At 43.7% G+C, this 20,584-nt stretch overlaps 1 protein-coding gene across 1 annotated transcript in view; it reads right to left on the bottom strand.

The window, feature by feature from the left end:
• The window catches only part of LOC126161515 (globin-1), a 316,997-nt gene extending 298,788 nt beyond the window's left edge, over positions 1 to 18,209 (bottom strand). The window contains exon 1 of the mRNA XM_049917420.1: positions 18,150 to 18,209. The gene's annotated coding sequence lies outside the window, so the exon portion shown is untranslated. The remainder of the gene's footprint in view (positions 1 to 18,149) is intronic.
• Positions 18,210 to 20,584: the final 2,375 nt, after the last annotated feature.

Here is a 20,584-nt window from a genome sequence, read left to right on the forward strand (position 1 = left end):
GACCGCAGTGGGAACGGCGGAAAGTTCCACGGGACTGGAAGAAGGCCCAGGTCATGGCAATTTATAAAAGGGGTAGAATATCGGATGCACATAATTACCGGCCAATTTCACTGACAACGATTTTTTGTAGAATCATGGAACATATTTTGTATTCAGACATAATGACCTTTCTAGACTCTGAGAAGCTCATCTGCAGAAACCAGCACGGTTTTAGGAAACAGCGGTCATGCGAGACACACTGGTCCTCTTTGTGCATGATATGCAACGGGCTCTTGATACCGCCTCCAAGGTTGATGCCATATTTCTCGACTTTCGAAAGGCGTTCGACTCAGTTCCGCACTGTCACTTGCTACAAAAAGTGCACGCTTACGGTCTATCCAGTGAAATATACGGTTGGGTAGAAAGTTTTCTAACAGACAGGGAGCAGTATGTCGTTCTGAACGGGGTAACTTCAACAGAAACAAGAGTAACTTCAGGTGTGCCCCAGGGCAGGATAATAGGTCCTCTGCTTTTTACGATTTACATAAACGCGTTGGTTGATGGTATTGACGGCGGCCTTAGACTGTTTGCCGATGATGCTGTAGTCTACAGGAAAATAGTATCACACGAAAGTTGTGAACAAATCAATGAGGATTTGCAGAAAATAAATGCATGGTATAATGACTGGCAGCTATCTCTCAATATTAGTAAGTGTAACCTACTGTGAATAACAAGGCGAAAATCCCCATTAATGTAAGAGTACAAAATAAATGATCAGTCGTTGGAAGCGGTAACATCGAACGGTTCAAATGGCTCTGAGCACTATAGGACGTAACTTCTGAGGTCATCAGTCCCCTAGAACTTAGAACTACTTAAACCTAACTAACCTAAGGACATCACACACATACATGCCCGAGGCAGGATTCGAACCTGCGACCGTAGCGGTGGCGCGGTTCCAGACTGTAGCGCCTAGAACCGCTCGGCCACTCCGGCCGGCCGGTAACATCAGTCAAGTATCTGGGTGTGATTATTCGAAATGATCTCAAATGGAATGATCAGATTACACAAGAAACGGCTAAGGCGACCTCTAGATTGCGGTTTATTGGTAGAATCCTGAAGCGATGCAGTCCTTCAACAAAGGAAATAGCTTACAATACGTTAGTTCGTCCAGTCTTAGAGTATTGTTCGTTTGTATGGGATCCTTACCAATTGGGTCTGATTCAAGAAATTGAGAAGGTCCAAAGGAGAGCGACAAGATTCGTGACTGGTTCATTTAGTCGCGAGAGCGTTACAAATCTCATAGAAAGTTTGAAGTGGGACACACTTGCGGATTGACGACGCGCTAAACAGAAGGGGCTGCTCACTAAATTCCGAAATACAATCTTCACCGAGGATGTAGAGCATATATTATAACCACCAACTTTCAAATCGCGTAATGATCGTCATTCAAAGATAAGGGAAATAAGAGCTCGTACTGAGGCGTTCAGACAGTCGTTTTTTCCTCGTGCGATCCGCAAGTGGAACAGAGGGGGGGGGGGGGGGGGGAGGGAAATATGACTTTGGCACGAATTGTGCCCTCCGCCACACACAGCTTGGTGGCTAGCGGAGTATATATGTAGATGTAGATGTGGTGTGGGATTCTCGAATTTCCCCTGATGCTCATTTTCTTTTTGATCACCTTTGAAGACAGGACATCATGCCGACTGATTATAATACTTTAAGATGAACGGGTTGTGTTTACTGAAATAAAGCACATGTGACTTGCGTTCCCTTGACTCTACTAACATAGGAGTCAACTGCGAAACTCGCAGTTTGTAGCAATGTCGTCGTGATGTGCCGCCAGTAGTTGGGAATGAAGCACAAGAAACAGAACTCTACCGTCGCTCGGTGCACCCAGGGCGCAGCAGATGACGACTGGCGCGCGCGCTACTCTCGTCTATTGACCTTCGTTGAGCTGTTGACAAGGCTGCTCTCGAACACGCCGCAGCAAGCGGGAAACGGCACCATAGCCTTCCGCAGGCAGTGCGTTTAGCTGCCGCGATCGAGTCAGATACACCTTCAGCGACTTGCTTGACTCAGTAACGTGACGTGTCTCGTTACCTACTGGAGTACTCACCAAATCGGGGGGTATACATCTACATCTACACTCTGCACACTTCTGTGAAGTGTGTGGCAGAGGATACATCAAATTGTATCACGTATTAGGTAGAGTTTATTCCTGTTCCACTAATGTAAGGAGCGTGGGAAGAATGACTGCTTCAACGCTTCTGTTAGCGCTGTAGTACTATGGAACGTCCCCTTTGAACAATTATACATGACTGTGCTTATACTGACACACAATATTTTTAGCGCAACGCAATCTGACTTTCAATAATCCCTACAAAAGAATGGCCCTGACTAACATTAAACTATACCTTTCACAAATCATTTACCTCACAAAAATCTTCGTTACTCAAGCTACTGCAATACAGCGAGCGCCACTACTGCCAGCTAAATAAAAGATTCAAACTACTGAAGGCACTAACTACTGATAGGTATAGTTAGCAAATGAAAGATATTAATAGAGAACAAACAATGTATTTACCTTAATGGTGTTGAAAAATCATAATATATATATAGCAGTTCATGACATCCAGTCTTACAAATTTCAGAACTCCGCCATTTCTCTCCCCACATCCACCACTGCTGGCGGCTCACCTCCAACTGCGCAACGCTACGCGCTATTCACATCCAGCTGCCCAACACTACAATGGCAGACAACAATGCAAACTAGCCACAGACCGCACACAGCACAACCAGTGATTTTCATACAGAGCGCTACGTGGCGTTACCAATAAGAAAACCTAAACAGCCTACTTACAGTACTTCTAATTGTCTTTGTCGTTCCTACCAGAGAGAGATCTAGAGGGCTGTTGTATATCCCTATATTCCCCATTAGACTGTTTCCTGAAACTTTGTAAGTAGGCTTTCGCTGGACAATTGGCATCGATATTCAGATGACCTCGTTCACGTTTTCCAGCTGTCCTCTGGGCCAAACAAACTTGTGATCATTCAGCCTGCTTTTCTTTGTATACGTCCAACATCCTCTATTAGTCCTGTTTGGTATGGGTTCGACATTCTTATTCTAGGATGGGTCTTAAAAGTGTTTTTTAATGTATCTCCTTGGTAGACTCAATGAAGTTTACCAGTATCCTATCAATGAATCCAAGTCCACCGTCTGCTTTAGCTAAGACTGAGCCTATGTGATCATTGTACTTCAGTTCCTTACAAAGGGCTCACCCGGGTATTTGAATGAGTTGACCGATACCAGTTGTGGCTCATCGACACTGTAGTCATGGGATACAACGTTTTCTTCGTTTTGTGAACTGAAAAATTTTACATTTATGAGCATTTATACCAAGTTACCAACATCTACACAGCATTGAAAACTTATCAAGATCCGACTATATGTGCAGTTTTGGTCGGACAGTAAGTATTTCATTATGTAAGAGAATGCTGAAAAGCAATTCCTCCGAATTTCTTATGTGAAAACTTTTAAAGCTTTCTTAAACAAAATCGTCATTAACGTTCTACGTCTTTATTCTTTATGTTACGCATTTATTTCTTAACATAGTTGAGCCGTGGGGGAGTAGCTGGCGCCAGTGATTCTCTTATCTAGTAGAGGTAGTAATCCCGATCGTTCCAGCATGTGTGTCTTCTCTTTGGTTTTCCTCTTCTGGCCGCTATTTAAGCGCGACACTTCCGGCTGTGGCTCTCTTGGTTTTCCGCTACGGGCCCCTAGTGGCCGTGCTTGAACGTTGCTTGGGCATGTGTTGTGTTGGCGAGTCTTAGGAGTGGCCGTTACGGACGGGCGCTGGCTGCTCCCGGCGCTGTGTTATCATTTGAGGGGTGTGTCGGCGGCGGGCTGGTGGTGATGGCCTCCAATGCACTAGCAAGTGTGTGTGTTGTACTACCCGATGCTGGATGCCTATGTACGCTGTGTGGATTCTCGTCGTTTGCTGCTATTAACGGTGGGCATCAGCTATTTCTTTGAAGTGGTGTTTGTGATCAATCTGATCGTAATTTGTGTTCACAGTCGGAAATAGTGATTATCCCCGCCGTGGTGGTTCCAGTATATGTTGAGTAGTGCTGTTAAGACTGTAAAACACTGCTCAGTGATGGGAGCACTAAGCATGAGTAGCGTGAAGGCTGCATGAAGTCAGTCTAGGATAGTGCGCAGACCATGTTTAGTGTTAAGACAGTGTGCTTGTAATGTTACCTGAGTGTCTTATTTGTTCTGGTGTCTTGTATTATGAGTTTTTATGCTCTTGGTTCGGCCATTAACTTCTCTAGACCTATGCTTGTTATTGGGGCCTGCCTGTAAGGGTAAAGTACAGGGTGATTCAAAAAGAATACCATAGCTTTAAAAATGTGTATTTAATGAAAGAAACATAATATAACCTTCTGTTATACATCATTACAAAGAGTATTTAAAAAGGTTTTTTTCCACTCAAAAACAAGTTCAGAGATGTTCAATATGGCCCCATCCAGACACACGAGCAATATCAACCCGATACTCCAACTCGTTCCACACTCTCTGTAGCATATCAGGCGTAACAGTTTGGATAGCTGCTGTTATTTCTCGTTTCAAATCATCAATGGTGGCTGGGAGAGGTGGCCGAAACACCATATCCTTAACATACCCCCATAAGAAAAAATCGCAGGGGGTAAGATCAGGGCTTCTTGGAGGCCAGTGATGAAGTGCTCTGTCACGGGCTGCCTGGCGGCCGATCCAGAACTTTTCCCTTTGCACAAACACCCATTCTCTGTAAACTGTTTATACCAACGTTTAATACACCACCTATCAGGAGGTTTAACACCATACTTAGTTCGAAATGCACGCTGAACAACTGTCGTCGATTCACTTCTGCCCTACTCAATAACACAAAAAGCTTTCTGTTGAGTGGTCGCCATCTTAGCATCAACTGACGCTGACGCCTAGTCAACAGCGCCTCAAGCGAACAAATGTACAACTAAATGAAACTTTATAGCTCCCTTAATTCGCCGACAGATAGTGCTTAGCTCTGCCTTTTGTCGTTGCAGAGTTTTAAATTCCTAAAGTTGTGGTATTCTTTTTGAATCACCCTGTATTTTGAGCTGTAGGAAGTGAACCGTATTCTACGCTATTTGTTTGACGTATTGCGTGTGTTAAGGGTATTAAATTTAAGGGTTTGTGTTGTGTACTTTAGTTTGGTTGTCTGACTTTTTTTTTTAATGTTACAGTGTACTACGAGCGGCGGGTACAATCAGCTCCGGATTGACTAAAACAGGGGGCGGCGCCTTGACTGAAATATGTTCGGACGCTGTTAGCTCGGCCAGCTACGTCTTGGTGACGCTGGCCGCTACTTGGCTGTGTCCTGTCAGAGTCGCTGCTCGCCCCAGTAGTTGGCAGTAGCTGAGTATTCTCTCTCGTAATTATTTGGAGAGTCCTCCCGTTAATGCGTTCGGGCTGCGCCAAGGTGCGTCCCCTGTTCCTAGTAGTTTGGTCATCCGTTGGGCTGTGCCCGTTGTTGCGTGGAACTTAAACTGAATATTAAGATAACTGTCTTATCTGCCTAAATATTGTTGTTAAACTTGAAAGGGATTTCAAGAGTGAGTTCAGTGGAATAAGTCACTATATAACTGGTGGAATTCCGTTGTCTATGATCTGTCTTTTGGTCTAAGATTCCTGTTGGGGATTTTGCTCTTTTACTTGAAATTCGTTATTTAATGTTCTGTACTGTTGCTTGTTTTATCAATTGGGATTTAGTCCCGGTAAATTCCTGTTAAATTTGTGGGCGATTATGCTTGTCATCTATATTTATCTGGGACTATTTGTTATTTAGTTTAAAAAAATGGTTCAAATGGCTCTGAGCACTATGGGACTCAACTGCTGAGGTCATTAGTCCCCTAGAACTTAGAACTAGTTAAACCTAACTAACCTAAGGACATCACAAACATCCATGCCCGAGGCAGGATTCGAACCTGCGACCGGAGCGGTCTTGCGGTTCCAGACTGCAGCGCCTTTAACCGCACGGCCACTTCGGCCGGCATTTAGTTAAAAGGAAGGATCTTTACTTAACTTGTTTCATTCCGTATAATCTTACAAAGACTGTGTAAGGTTTTTAATCATATTTGTTATTGGTGCCTATTGGAAGGCCGGTTTGTAAAGGATTTTGTACAACTATTTTTGGGGGTATGTGTAATAAAACTCTGTGAACTAAACGCAAGTCCCAGTAGTCACCGTGGCGACAAACGCATTTCTCTTAACGAGAGACCAGTTTGTTCATACAGTCACTGTAGAATGGATGACGTTGACGAAGCCACAAACTCACCTCTGCTTGCACCGCCTCTCACTATCAGAGTAATATCCTCGATGGTGTTCTTTAAGTACCGGAAATAGATAGAAATCGGATCGGACCAAGGCAGAAATAAATGGAGGATGATCGATGACAGTGAAACCAAGACATCGGATTGATGCACATGTCGCAGAGCTCTTGTGTGGCTGGCGTTTTTATTCTGAAGGAGAGGCTGCTCCATGTGTGGACGAACTTCGAAACTCGATCACAGCAGACTGTTTCTTATGCGCCGACATGGTCACGTTACACATAGTAGTGTTACACGCTGCAGTTCGGAGGTCTCTAGCGGCAGAGGCCTGCAAATATGTAGACATGAGGAACATTTAAAAAGCTTTAAGAGTTTCCGCATAAAAAATTCGATGGTAGTCCTTTTCAGCAGGCCCTTGTAGATGACAGCGTGATCTGCAAAAGTACGAGGTTACTATAGATATTGTCTGTCATGGCATTAATACACCAGACGAACAGCGAGGATCCTAACACACTTCGGTTGGCCCACATGAAGTCACTTCTACACCTGCGGTTGACTCTCCGCCAACACGCTACGTCTTCCCTAACAAGAAATCCTCAGTGCTGTCATAAATTTCGTTTCATACCCCATATAATCTTACTTTGGACGAGTAACTTCTACATGATCGGAATGTTCACTATTCAGCTTCGCACTAGAGACGTAGCCCTTAGGAGAGAGGTCAGACTCCCATTCAGCTGACATCTCGTAAGTTTTTCTTTTATTGCTTTCGTCATTAGTTTTACGTTTATTTCTTTCGTCAGAGGCAGAGCATAATTACAGTAATTTAGAGAGCTAAGTTTTGAAATGCGAATAGGGTCTGGTGTTATTACGAGGGTGGTTTGAAAAGTTCCTAGAATGGAATAGAAAGAAGTTGTTACAGCACTGAAACTTTTTTTTTATTTTTCAATTTAGTCTCCTTGTAGATTAATGCACTTGGTCCAACGATATTCCAGTGCCTTATCCCATCTCCAAAATGAGTTTCCTCCAGGTCTGCAAAATAGTTGTCAACTCCGACCATCAATGCTTCGTTTGAAGTGAATCTTCGTCCGCCAAGAAAAATTTTCAGCTCTGGGAAGAGATGGAAGTCTGAAGGAGCCACATGAAGTGAATAAGGCGTGTGTAGCAACAATTCATACCTTAGTTCGTGTAATTTTGCCATGGCGACGGCACATGTGTGCGGGCGTGCGTTGTCTTGTCGTGGCACCCATCTTACAGATAATATTTTCATTTCTAATTCTTTAGTTAAAATGTGATATACCCTTTCAGATGATATCTATCAAGCGTGAACAATTTCACGCACTTTCACTCGGCGATCCGTCATGTCCAAATTGTGCACTTTTGCAATGATTTCTGGAGTAATGACACATCTTGTCCGACTATTGCGCGGATCATCATCTAAGCTCTCCCGACTAAATTCATATTCATTTGTCCACTTGGCAACAGTTGAATATGAAGGAGCAGAGTCCCCAGTGTATTCTGGAAATCCGCATGAATGTCCTTTACTTTCATACCTTTCTTTACAAAGTACTTAATCACTGCTCGAATCTCGATTTTATCCGTCTTCGCAAATCATTACGCGGGAACAACACAGAGCCACGTCACCGCCACAGCTCTCTTCAAGCGCAATGACGTGGCACGTGTTTACAGGCAACAGTCCAACGAATATCACATGAACAACTCGTTGCGTTAGCGCTGACCTCTCGTGGTGATTCCGAGAATTTTTCAAACCATCCTCGTAAATGGATAAACTATGTAGAAATCTGCAGTAGCTACGAAGTGGTGCGAGTGGTTTGGGGGAAACTGCACTATCCTAATTACAAAACGACGCACTGTTCTGTGAAATTAGAAGAAGAGCTAGATAAAGTAACATACCATATTAACTACTGTGTGAAATGAATGAAACTGTGGGAGCCTGTCGCCAGAGGTCTCCCGATCGTGCACAGAAAGCAGGACGTGACATAGCGTGTGGTCAGCAGCGCCAACCAGCAAGCAATTACGGTGCGCTGTGGTGGGGTTTTTCGTAAGACAATGGCACGGAGACAACATTTCGATGACTTCACATGGGTAAGAATTATTGAGAAACAGGAAGGAGGACGATGTGTGTTTGGTACTGATCACAGCATTGTTTCACGTGCTTGGGGACCGCTCCGAACTGCAGGTGCCGGCCAGTGTGGCCGAGAGGTTCTAGGAGTTTCAGCCTGGAACTGCGCGACCGCTACGGTCGCACGTTCGAATCCTGCCTCGGGCATGGATGTGTGTGATGTCCTTAGGTTAGTTAGGTTTAAGTAGTTCTAAGTTCTAGGGGACTGATGACCTCAGAAGTTAAGTCCCATAGTGCTCAGAGCCATTTGAACTATTTGAACTGCAGGCACTGCTTCCCATAGGAGAGAAGGTGATCGGCCACAGTCAACTACAGCAGCAGATGACTGCTACATTGTGCAACGGGCAAGAAGGAATCCATAGCGGTTGAATTGCAAAAAAATGGTTCAAATGGCTCTGAGCACTATGTGACTTAACATCTGAGATCATCAGTCCCCTAGAACTTAGAACTAATTAAACCTAACCAACCTAAGGACATCACACACATCCATTCCCGAGGCAGGATTCGAACCTGCAACCGTAGCGGTCGCGCGGTTCCAGACTGAAGCGCTTAGAAACGCTCGGCCACATCGGCCGGCGGTGAATTGCAACCACAAGTAACATGACTGCAAGGAACCCAATCTCAAGTTTTACAGTTGTACTGCATCTGCTGGAAAAGAGGAGAGGGGAAGGGGGGTTCTTTGCCCGAAGACCAATACGCTGTGTTACGCTGATGCTCACCGGCAGGACCGTGTCAGATGTTGCAGAGAGCGTAGGGACTGGACCTACGAGGAGTGGGGTCGCGAACTCTGCTCGGATGAGAGCAGATTGAGTCTGAGTAGCGCTTCTGGATATACCTCCTCGTATGGCGATACATGGATACACGTAATAACAGCCGCTCGAGATTAGCCGAGCGGTCTCAGGCGCTGCAGTCATGGCCTGTGCGGCTGGTCCCGGCGGAGGTTCGAGTCCTCCCTCGGGCATGGGTGTGTGTGTTTGTCTTTAGGATAATTTAGGTTAAGTACTGTGTAAGCTTAGGGACTGATGACCTTGGCAGTTTAGTCCCATAAGATTTCACACACATTTGAACATTTTGAACGTAATAACACCACAACATTGTCGAACATGATCGTGTTGGTGGTCGAGGTGATATGGTGTGGGAAGGCGTAAATTTGCATGGGCCTACTGCCCTCCAAATCTTTGAACAGTGTACACTCACTAACCGGCTAACGTTATTGTGACACTGTACTTCGTCACGTGCGTCTTTTCGGTACTGGCTGCATTTTTATGGATGCCAATGCACGACCTCGTCGAACGACGCAGTTGCAGGGACTCGAGGAACGAGATGATATTCGGCGAATGGAGTGACTTGCCCGTTCCTCCAACTTAAATCCCGTTGGGTATGTGTGGGATAAATTCGGGAGAGATATTGCAGCATATCCACCGTCCATCCGGCAGTTGTCAAGAGCTGGTGGAGGAATGGAACGCCCTACGGCATGAACTCCTTGTCAATCTTGTGGCCACCATGGGAGCACGTTGCAGAGCAGCATTACCGTCGCTAGCGATCACACAGCCCATTAAGAACCAGGTCTCAGCTTTTGTAATATCCAGGGGACCATCATAAATCGCGGTGACTTGGGTGTAATTATGGTCTTTGAATTGAAGTGTCGTTTCTGTTCGTCTCAGTGAGTATTTCTATCACTTATCTTCTGTACTGTACTATAGCAGCTCTTTCTATGTATGGTCCAAGTTTCATCGAGTTATGTTACTTGGCATGAACACACCATGAGAAAGTTACTTTCGTCCACCAGTGTAGATACTGAAGATAATTAAACGTCTGACATCCTGTAGCTCATCATACAAGCCCAACGCGTCCTAGTGGAGTTGAACTTAAAGAGTTGACCTCCTCGCGAGCCGAGAGAGGTGGCACAGTGGTTCACACACTCGATTCTGGACAGCGGTTCGAGTCCCCCTCCGGTCGTCCATATTTAGATTTTCTGTTGTTTCCACTTGAGGCAAAAGCCAGGATGGTTCATTTTGAAAAAGACACAGCCGAATTCCTTCCTTTTTCCCCCCTTGTTGTCCGCACCACTGGGGGACGAATGTAGTCTGGGACACTTCATGTGGTCTACACGCATTCTGATCCGGGAGTTAACTTCTGGAAGGGCTTCTTTTCTCAACAGAGAGAAGGAAATATCGCTCTCTCTTCTTAGACGGCGCTGTTATTACCAGAAGAGTCCTTCTGGACGCTTTCTGTACTCGTGTTAAGCATGCAATGAATACTGCGCCCGTGACATTCTACATCTACATCCATATTCCGCAAGCCACCTGACGGTGTGTGGCGGAGGGTACCTTGAGTACCTTTATCAGTTCTCCCTTCTATTCCAGTCTCGTACTGTTCGTGGAAAGAAAGATTGCCGGTATGCCTCTTTGTGGGCTCTAATCTCTCTGATTTTATCCTCATGGTCTCTTTGCGAGATATACGTAGGAGGGAGCAATATACTGCTTGACTCCTCGGTGAAGGTATGTTCTCGAAACTTCAGCAAAGCCCGTACCGAGCTACTGAGCGTCTCTCTTGCAGTGTCTTCCACTGGAGTTTATCTACCATCTCCGTAACGCTTTCGCGATTACTGAATGATCCTGTAACGAAGCACGCTGCTCTCCGTTGGATCTTATCTATCTCTTCTATCAACCCTATCTGGTACAGATCCCACACCGGTGAGCAGTATTCAAGCAGTGGGCGAACAGATATACTGTAACCCACTTCCTTTGTTTTCGGACTGCATTTCCTTAGGATTCTTCCAATGAATCTTAGTCTGGCATCTGCTTTACCGACGATTAATTTTATATGGTCATTCCATTTTAGATCACTCCTAATGCCTACTCCCAGATAATTTATGGAATTAACTGCTTCCAGTTGCTGACCTGCTATATTGTAGCTAAATGATAAAGGATCTTTCTTTCTATGCATTCGCAGCACATTACACTTGTCTAATTGAGATTCAATTGCCATTCCCTGTACCATGCGTCAATTCGTTGCAGATCCTCCTGCATTTCAGTACAATTTTCCATTGTTACAACCTCTTGATATACTACAGCATCATCCGCAAAAAGCCTCAGTGAACTTCCGAAGTTATCTGGGGAAGATGTTGGCGCTGTTCCAGATAATACTCTCATGTCCAGACCAAGTTTCTTCTGGTGGCCATTTTCGCAGCAGCTGCATATAAATTACAGTAGTTTAAAAGTAAAACTTCTTTTGCACGCTGCACACTAAGTTTTTCTCTTTTAACTTTTGCACCTAGATGCGTTTCGCCTTATTTACAAGGCATCTTCAGTGAGTGTCAGATCAGGGTCTAATTCAATATTTGTAAGCCAAACAGCATTCTCTCATGCAGCCAACTGGTTGGAAGCTTGCTGTTTTCCTCGTGGTCAGTGGTGTTGAAATACGGCACTGTAAATTCTCTTTTCTGAAAATGACAATTACAGTACCGTATTTCGAAAACAGTGAGAACGAGAAGAACTGTAAGTTTTCATCCAGTTTGCCGCATGAGAGAAAGCTGCTTGGCTTACAAATAATTAATTAGACGGTGATCTGACGTCCACTGAAAATACTTTGTAAATAAGACGAAGCTCATCTTGGCGCACAACTTAAATACAAAACTTAATTGTAGCATGCATTTTAAACTACTGAAAGTCGTGTTCAGAAGTTCAGCGATTCTCAAGTTCCACGAAAAAACGTTTTTCCTTGGTGACACATCGCACTAGAGCAAGTCAGGGAAAACTTACGTGTGGCCGCCGTTGTAAATTTCCCAAGTTAGATGATGCAGAGCTAAAATTGGACAGATTCAGACTGTTTTGCAATACCATACAACGTACATTACAACATGGATAGAAACATTAATTAAACCTTACAAATTTACAGCGTTGCCTTTACTGATGTATGGTAGTGAATGTTGGACTGTACTGGCAGATCAATTACGACAAACCGAATCATCAGAGACGAACTTTCTTCGCTTTGTTGCGGGACAGTCATTCTGGACCATGAAAGAAACAAGAACTGAATGTAGAACCCATTAAAACTATAACTGAAAAATACAGACAAATGGAAAGACCATGTCCAACGTATGTCTGATAGGACATTTAAAGCTACGAGTGCAATGCTTTACAACCCAATAGGAAACAGAAACGTAAGAGGCCCGTTAAAGAGACCGCGCGAACAATTCTGATGCAGAACAAACCAAAGGGCCTAATCTTGAAAAAGACGACGATGATGATGACGATTTAGAATTTAACGTCCCGTCGACAACAACATCATTAGAGACGGCGCACGAACTCGGACTGGGGGTGGATGGAGAATGAAATCGGACGGTGGTCTTTTAAAGGAACCTTCCCGTCGTTTGCCTGAAGCAAAATATGAAAATCAGGGGAAAGCTAAATGTGAATTGTCGATCGGGGTTGTGAACAGTCGTCCTCCAGAATAAGACCAGTGGCTGAAACCGGATATATAAAGGATCTGACGATTTGGAAGGCCCTTAACAGACAGCGCTTCGGCGTCACAAGATGGGAAGTTGAACTACAATGTCGAGTCCATGCTGTGTGAGTATAGAGAACAGTACAGCACGTGCGGCTCACCCTCTACGGTGTGGATCGTCTGCTGTCGTATGTACGATGGTGGATCGACTCACATCAACACACTAATAGCGTTTGAAGAGGTCACGCTTATAATGCAGGAAATAAAATTAATTAAATACTGAGCTAATTTCTTTTCGGCAACTCATAATAAATACGGTGATCTTAATTTGGTTTTGGAAAAATAAAAAAAAAGCTTTACTCGACTGAAGGTCTATCAGGACGACGGTAAGGTTTCATATTGTCGCGTAATGAACATTACGATTCACCTATGCCAGTATTGCTACTGGAAATAAAATCTTTTAAACATCACACAATTAACTGTTTTCCAAGAACTACCTTTCGTCATTCAGTAAACCCGTTCTCGTCGTCTTAGCCGTTTTGGACTAACACATTGTCACTGGGAAAATACTTTTTCCATGTTGATACAGTAGTAGGTTGGGAACTGAATGTATGTATTGAATCACAACACCATTTCCGACTGTCTGACAGGGAATCTTTTGAAAATAATACACACAGGCAATGTCTCCGAGAAGGATTTTTGTGCGGAGATGAAATGAGCAGACAATTTAAGGAGTAAAGAGACGTGGTTTGTGAGAAACGTGACCAGAGGAGAAACTACAAATGTACATTTCTTCAACTATTGCATTTACTGTCAGAATGATAACATGCGGGTATCTTCCTCGTCTGTACGCGAACATACGTAGCTGTACCTCGCATGCTCATCTTAAGATTTCAACCTGTCGTATCTCTCTCTCTCTCTCTCTTACTGTGACAGGCTCACACCAGAGCTCATTAAAAATTTGTGTAACTTGCTCCTCTTTACCACTGCTTCAACTGCTCTTATCACGAAATCCTGATATTTTATCACAGTTATTTTGCAGTGATGTATATCGTTTCTTGTAGCTTGCCAATTCAACCATCGAACATCTGTATTTAGCAGTCGTATTACCGTCTAAAAAGGAAATCAAGTTTATGGGAAAATGCTAGGAAAAGAAGCTACGAAACGAATTTTTATCATGGAGCATTCATTATGTGCCTCGTAGACCTACATCAGCAGACGGATAGATTTCTGAAATGGCAGCATTATTCCAATGGGCTGTCATTTGCCGATTGCAGAGATCTGCCTGTTAGCGGCTGTTTTGCGCTGCTGCGTTTGGCTGAAGCGCCATAAAACAAGTTATAATCAGATCGGTGCGTTAAAACGGGTCCAGCTAGCGCCAGCTGTTTATGACTGTCGAGTGCTCGGGCTATTTTGGAAGGAACCTCACATGTTACAGCCCAAAGTGCTGCGTTTGTTTTTTTCTTTTCTTTTACGTAAATAAAAACCTGCATACTACAGTGGAGCTTGAATGGAACTATAACTAGCCGTGCAATTTTGTACATTAATTAGAAAAGAAGAAGAAGAAGATGATGAACACAAAATGGACAGCAAGAAAATTAGACAGTTACAATTTATTCATGTTTTATGAAATTGCTTGAGGTCAGCGACGTATTATAAATGTATAACTTAATTTTCATTGCTTCAGTCATTTTTTACTAATAAACAGATGAACACATACAATCAGGCATTTGCAAAATAATGTGTTGTACATGCAAAGCCCTCCACGTAGGCGGAACTGGGAGAGACTTCCGAAAAAGATACAACAAACAGGTAAGTGCTTACCACACCTACATTAAGGACGCTGGCCACCCATTCCAAAATACCGCGAATGAGCATCTAAAAACTAAAAAACTATTTTGTTTTCATAACCAAGATAAACCAAATAATCATAATATTTAATATGTGCCAAGACATAAATATGCTTTTGTAAAAACGAATGTATTTTCATTGTTTGTACTATGATAGCAACTGAAATAAGCTCATCTTAGCATTTAATAGTCTTTGGAATACAAACACCTTAATGTGAAAGTATGAAGTGACGAAGTGTTTATTACTGTGCTCTGTGTGCCAGACAAATAAATTACCAGCAGAATGTAAGCAAAGTCAGCAATGAAATGATCTAAACATACATCCCTCTTCAGGTATACACAGAAATAAATTATCCTTTCTGTACAGGGTTAAATTTCTGTGCATAACCTCACTTGCGCATCCAGCAAATAAATCTCATCACACTTCACATTAATGCATTAAAATTTTTGGGAGACAGCGATCTTGTAAGCTATATAAAATCAGCGAATAAACAGTCTAGATCGCGATGGTTATTTTATTTAAAATGACCGGTTTCGGCCTAGTCTTAGTCCACCTGCAGAATAGCACCATCAGCTGAAGTTGACGATGTCAACTGTCTGTAGAACACAGTCGCTAAAACCGCTGACTGAGGTCCTGACTGTTCTGGCCATCCTCAACTTCACCTGATTGTGCTATTCTGAAGATGGCCTAAGACTAGGCCGAAACAGGTCATTTTAAATAAAATAACCTTTGCGATCTAGACTGGTTTTTCGCTGATTTTATGCGATGCAAGTGATGATCGCACTGTGCTGCCGAAACGTGTCGTGCTACTAAATATTAGCAAAAAATGAGTGAAGAAGTAAAAATTATTTCATAAACAAAAGACAGGTCTAAGATTGCTTTGCGGGTGAAATCTGGATTTCGATACAGCAAAAGTCATGAAAAGCTATGTTCATAGCACAGGTCTATATGGGTGTGGAACACCGACGAAGGTGGAAGACGAGGGATAAGACAATTAGAAACCATGGTAATGTGGCTGCATAGGGGCTGTTAAAGATCGGGTAGGCTGATGAAGTAAGGAATGACTACATCCTGTAACGAACCAATCAGAAAAACATGGTTTACAAAGAGCATAATGAAACTAAGAGATACAGTGACGGGGCATGTAGAATGATATGAGACGTTCTTGAAACCAGTTGTTGAAGGGATTTTGGAAGGAAAGAATCAGAACACCAGGCCTAGATATTAGGCAGACCGTTGATGGTGAGGGATTCAGCAGTTTTGCCGAAATGAAGAGGATGGCTGCGGAACCTTATGTCTAGAAAACTGCATTAGACTCACCTTAAGGTTAATGAGCGAACAAAACGATGCTACAAAGATAGCCAACTTGCTTTAAATGTTCAGAAATGTAAAATTTTGGACTTCTCAAAACGAAAAAACATAGTATCCTATGACTATATCAATAAGTCACAGTTGAAATCGGTCATCTCTTACAAATACCCGAGTGTGACAATTTTTACGGATATTAAACAGAACGATTACATACCCTCAGCCGTAGGTAAAGCAGTAGAACAGTAGGGCCATCAGTTTACAAAGGAAATTGCTTCAAGCGACTCGTTGTGACCGATCCTAGAATACCGCTCAAGAGTGTAGGGCCCGTACAATATAGAACTAACAGAGGATATTTATTGAGCGCAAATTATACAGAGAAGGGCAACACGGTTGATCACAGATTTGTTTGACCCACGGGAAAACGTCACGGAAATGCCAAAAAACATGGACAGGCAAACGCTTGAAGTTAGACGCAACAATCCCGTGGAAGATTACTTCGTAAGGACCAACTTTAAGTGATGAATCTCGAAATAACTACACTTCCCTAAGAATCGCTTCCATTGGGTTCGAGAATTCTAGATCAAGTACAGCGCGCACGGAGGTGTTTAAGCATTCATCCTTTCCGCACCCCAAATATTATGAATGGAACGGGTAAAAGCCCTAATAACTGGTGTAATAGCAAGTATCCTCCGTCATGTACTTCACAGTGGTTTGCAGATTACGCCTGTAGATGACGACAGTAGCATACATTTTTTGCTATATACTAGATGACAATCACTCACAGCCTCGTATAATGTACTCAAGATGGCAAACTGAGAAAAATAGTTCAGAAAATGCTGCCTTTCTGAACAAGCGGCTTATAGTCATTGCACAGAAAAAAGAAAGAAATGTTTATTTTCAGTTTTGTAGTACTAAAGCGAATGAAGAATTCTGTAATATTCTACGCTGTGAAAAGTTTCTTAGATGCAAAACAAGCATTACAGAGAGGCTGTAAAAACTGTTGATTATTAATTAATAACGCAGTAAATATTAAATTATGGATCCGGTAACAAACGACGCCCTAGGAATCGCTTAGTTTCTATACCATGTAATAATGCACTGCACCAGTTAAGTTTTTTTCATTCAGGGAACGACGCATTTTCAGGATTTAATTCCCAATTTCAGGTTCAGTTACTTACATTGATGGTATATGTGATGCCTGCTTGTGTGCTGCTCTGATTACCTTCTCGCACTCTTGGTTTTAAGATGTGCGCCTCCTTAATTGCGTACAAATCACGTACAATACCAACATAAATATTTGCGCTTCAGACAGCGAATTAACTCCTAAAACATCTCGTGCTAAGTATGAAAGTATATTTATTATATAAATCAGTAATGAAACAGTTGCGGGCTTCCGGAGAACATTATGACGAATGAGATTAAGTCTCCACGACGGTTGACGTGGTTCGTGTTCCGCTTTATTCACAACGGTTAAAGGCAGTCTTCATTGAAGAAGGGGAACTGGTGATGTTGGGTCCTCGACAGAAAAGTTTTATCTATGAAATTGATTGGAAATCGTAAAAAAAAAAAAAAAAAAAAATGTAAACGTTGTTGCGATCAGAGACGGTGCATAATCACTAACTTTTGACACTAACGTTGGCAGTTCCAGGAATGTCCACTGAATGAACGTGAGACCGCCTTCCAAACTCCGCTTATGAATCTCGAAATGGCAGTTACTGATAAAGGAGTCATATTCGAAGCGAGGTCTTCTTCGTTTTGGCTCGATCTTAATGCGCTCGTTATGCTAAATCATAAGATTTCCTTCCTGTGGCATGCTTAATTTTAAATGTCACCGAAATAACCTTTTCTACTTCTGCAAAGACCTCGGGGATAACAAGGTCACAGTCGATTTCTTCCCCACACGATTCGTTCTGGCTTGATCTAAATGCGTTCGTTATGCTAAATCATAAGATTACCTTCCCGTGGCACAGAAGCTGCAAAGTAATACCATTGTTGCACACAGAACAGGATAAAAAATTCATTAGAATCGTGGAGTACCGTGCCTAGAGAGGGAATAGCAGCGGCGATGGCTTACCTTGCGTGGAAAATCGCGGGCCTGCGGCTGCGATGCGTATACGAGTGCGCGCGATGGAAGCCGCTGTCGGACTGGCTTCGCGCCGCCCTCCCCTTGTCTTTTGTTCGCCCGGCGCATGCGCACAACAGACGCGCCAAAGCGACGGCCACGTGCTGAGGCTTCCGAATCTGCACCGGCACGCAGCCCTCTGGAGCAATGCGGAGCGCGAGGTGGCAGAGCCACGTGTTGGCGCGATCCGAATCCGAGCACACCGCGCGCACCTGTCTGTTAACAGCTTCCGCCGTAAACAAAGGAGTGCCACGCAAGCAGACGTTGAGGTGACAAACGTGCCGAGGTCATGCGCTGTACGAGTAGCATTCGCCAGCATGGAAAGTATCCGTCCTACATTACTGACACCAGCACTGTCCAAGGCGTTAGAATACGTAGCCCGCGAACAGGTTACCAATTATTTAACACTGAATAACCTCTTAGATAAATACTAATCTGGTTTCCGGCAAAATCGCAGCACGACTGCTCTAATAATAGTGACTGACGAATTAATGCCATGGACAATCAGCAGGCTACTATTGTGTGCTTCCTGGACTTCAGCAAAGCTTACGACACTGTTGACTTTGACATTCTGCATGCTAAAATGACAGCTCAAAATTTTTCTTCAAGCGCTGTACAGTGGTTCCACTCATACCTTACATCCCGCCAGCAGTGTGTAATGGTAGGTACTAAAAGGTCGCGTGGAAGGATGTTGTATCAGGGATCCCACAGTATCAGTATTGGGCCTATTACTTTTCTCATTACACACTACTGGCCAGTAAAATCGCTACACCAAGAAGAAGTGCAGATGATAAACGGGTATTCTTTGGACAAATATATTACACTAGAACTGACATGTGATTACATTTTCACACAATTTGGGTGCATATATCCTGAGAAATCAGTGCCCAGAACAACCGCCTCTAGCCGTAATAAGGGCCTTGATATACCTGGGCGTTGAGTCAAACAGAGCTTGGATGGCGTATACAGGTACAGCTGCCGATGCAGCTTCAACACGATACCGCAGTTCATCAAAAGTAGTGACTGGCGTATTGTGACGAGCCAGTTGCTCGGCCACCAATGACCAGACGTTTTCAAGACGTTTTCAATTCGTGAGAGATTTGTAGAATGTGCTGGCCAGGGCAGCAGTCGAACATTTTCTGTATCCAGAAAGGCCCGTACACGACCTGCAACATGTGGTCGTGCATTATCCTGATGAAATGTAGGGTTCCGCAGGGATTGAATGAAGGGTAGAGAAACGGGTCGTAACACGTCTGAAATGTTACGTCCACTGTTCAAAGTGCTGTCAATGCGAACAAGAAGTGACCGAGACGTGTAACCAATAGAAGCCCATACCATCACGACGGGTGATACGCCAGTACGGCGATGACGAATACACGCTTCCAATGTACGTTCACCGCGATGTCGCCAAACACGGACGCTGTAAACAGAATCTAGATTCATGCGAAAAAACGACTTTTTGCCATTCGTGCACCCAAGTTCTTCGTTGAGCACACCAGCGCAGGCGCTCCTGTCTGTGATGCAGCGTCAAGCGTAACCGGAGCCATGGTCTCCGAGCTGATAGTATATGCTGCTGCAAACGTCGTCGAACTGTTCGTGCAGATGGTTGTTGTCTTGCAAACGTCTCCATCTGTTGACTCGGATCGAGACGTGGCTGCACGATCCGTTACAGCCATGCGGATAAGATGCCTTTCATCTCGACTGCTAGTAATACGAGGCCGCTGGGATCGAGCACGGCGTTCCGTGTTACCCTCCTGAACCCACCGATTCCTTATTCTGCTAACAGTCATTGGATCTCGACCAACGTGAGCAGCAATGTCGCGATACGATAAACTGTAATCGCGATAGGCTACAATCCGACCTTTTTGAAGTCGTAAACGTTTTGGTACGCATTTCTCCTCCTTATACGAGGCATCACAACAACGTTTCACCAGGCAACGCAGGTCAACTGCTGTTTCTGTATGAGATATGGGTTGGAAACTTTCCTCATGTCAGCACGTTGTAGGCGTCGCCACAAACAATGTATTTACCTTAATAGTCATAATATATATAGCAGTTCATGACATCCAGTCTTACAAATTTCAAACCTCCGCCATCTCCCTCCCCACATCCACCACTGCTGGCGGCTCACCTCCAACTGCGCAACGCTACGCGCTGTTCACATCCAGCTGCCCAACACTACAATGGCAGACAACAATGCAAACTAGCCACAGACTGCACACAGCACAGCCAGTGATTTTCATACAGAGCTCTACGTAACGTTGCCAATAAGAAAACATAAAAAGCCTACTTATATAGCCCCCATGCTCCCCACAAAAAAATTTTCAAATTGTTTTGGGCACTGGCTAATACAGATTTGAAAAATTTTTCATAATTACAGTAAGAAA

This window comes from Schistocerca cancellata, chromosome 2 (assembly GCF_023864275.1).
Source record: "Schistocerca cancellata isolate TAMUIC-IGC-003103 chromosome 2, iqSchCanc2.1, whole genome shotgun sequence".
Taxonomy (NCBI): domain Eukaryota; kingdom Metazoa; phylum Arthropoda; class Insecta; order Orthoptera; family Acrididae; genus Schistocerca; species Schistocerca cancellata.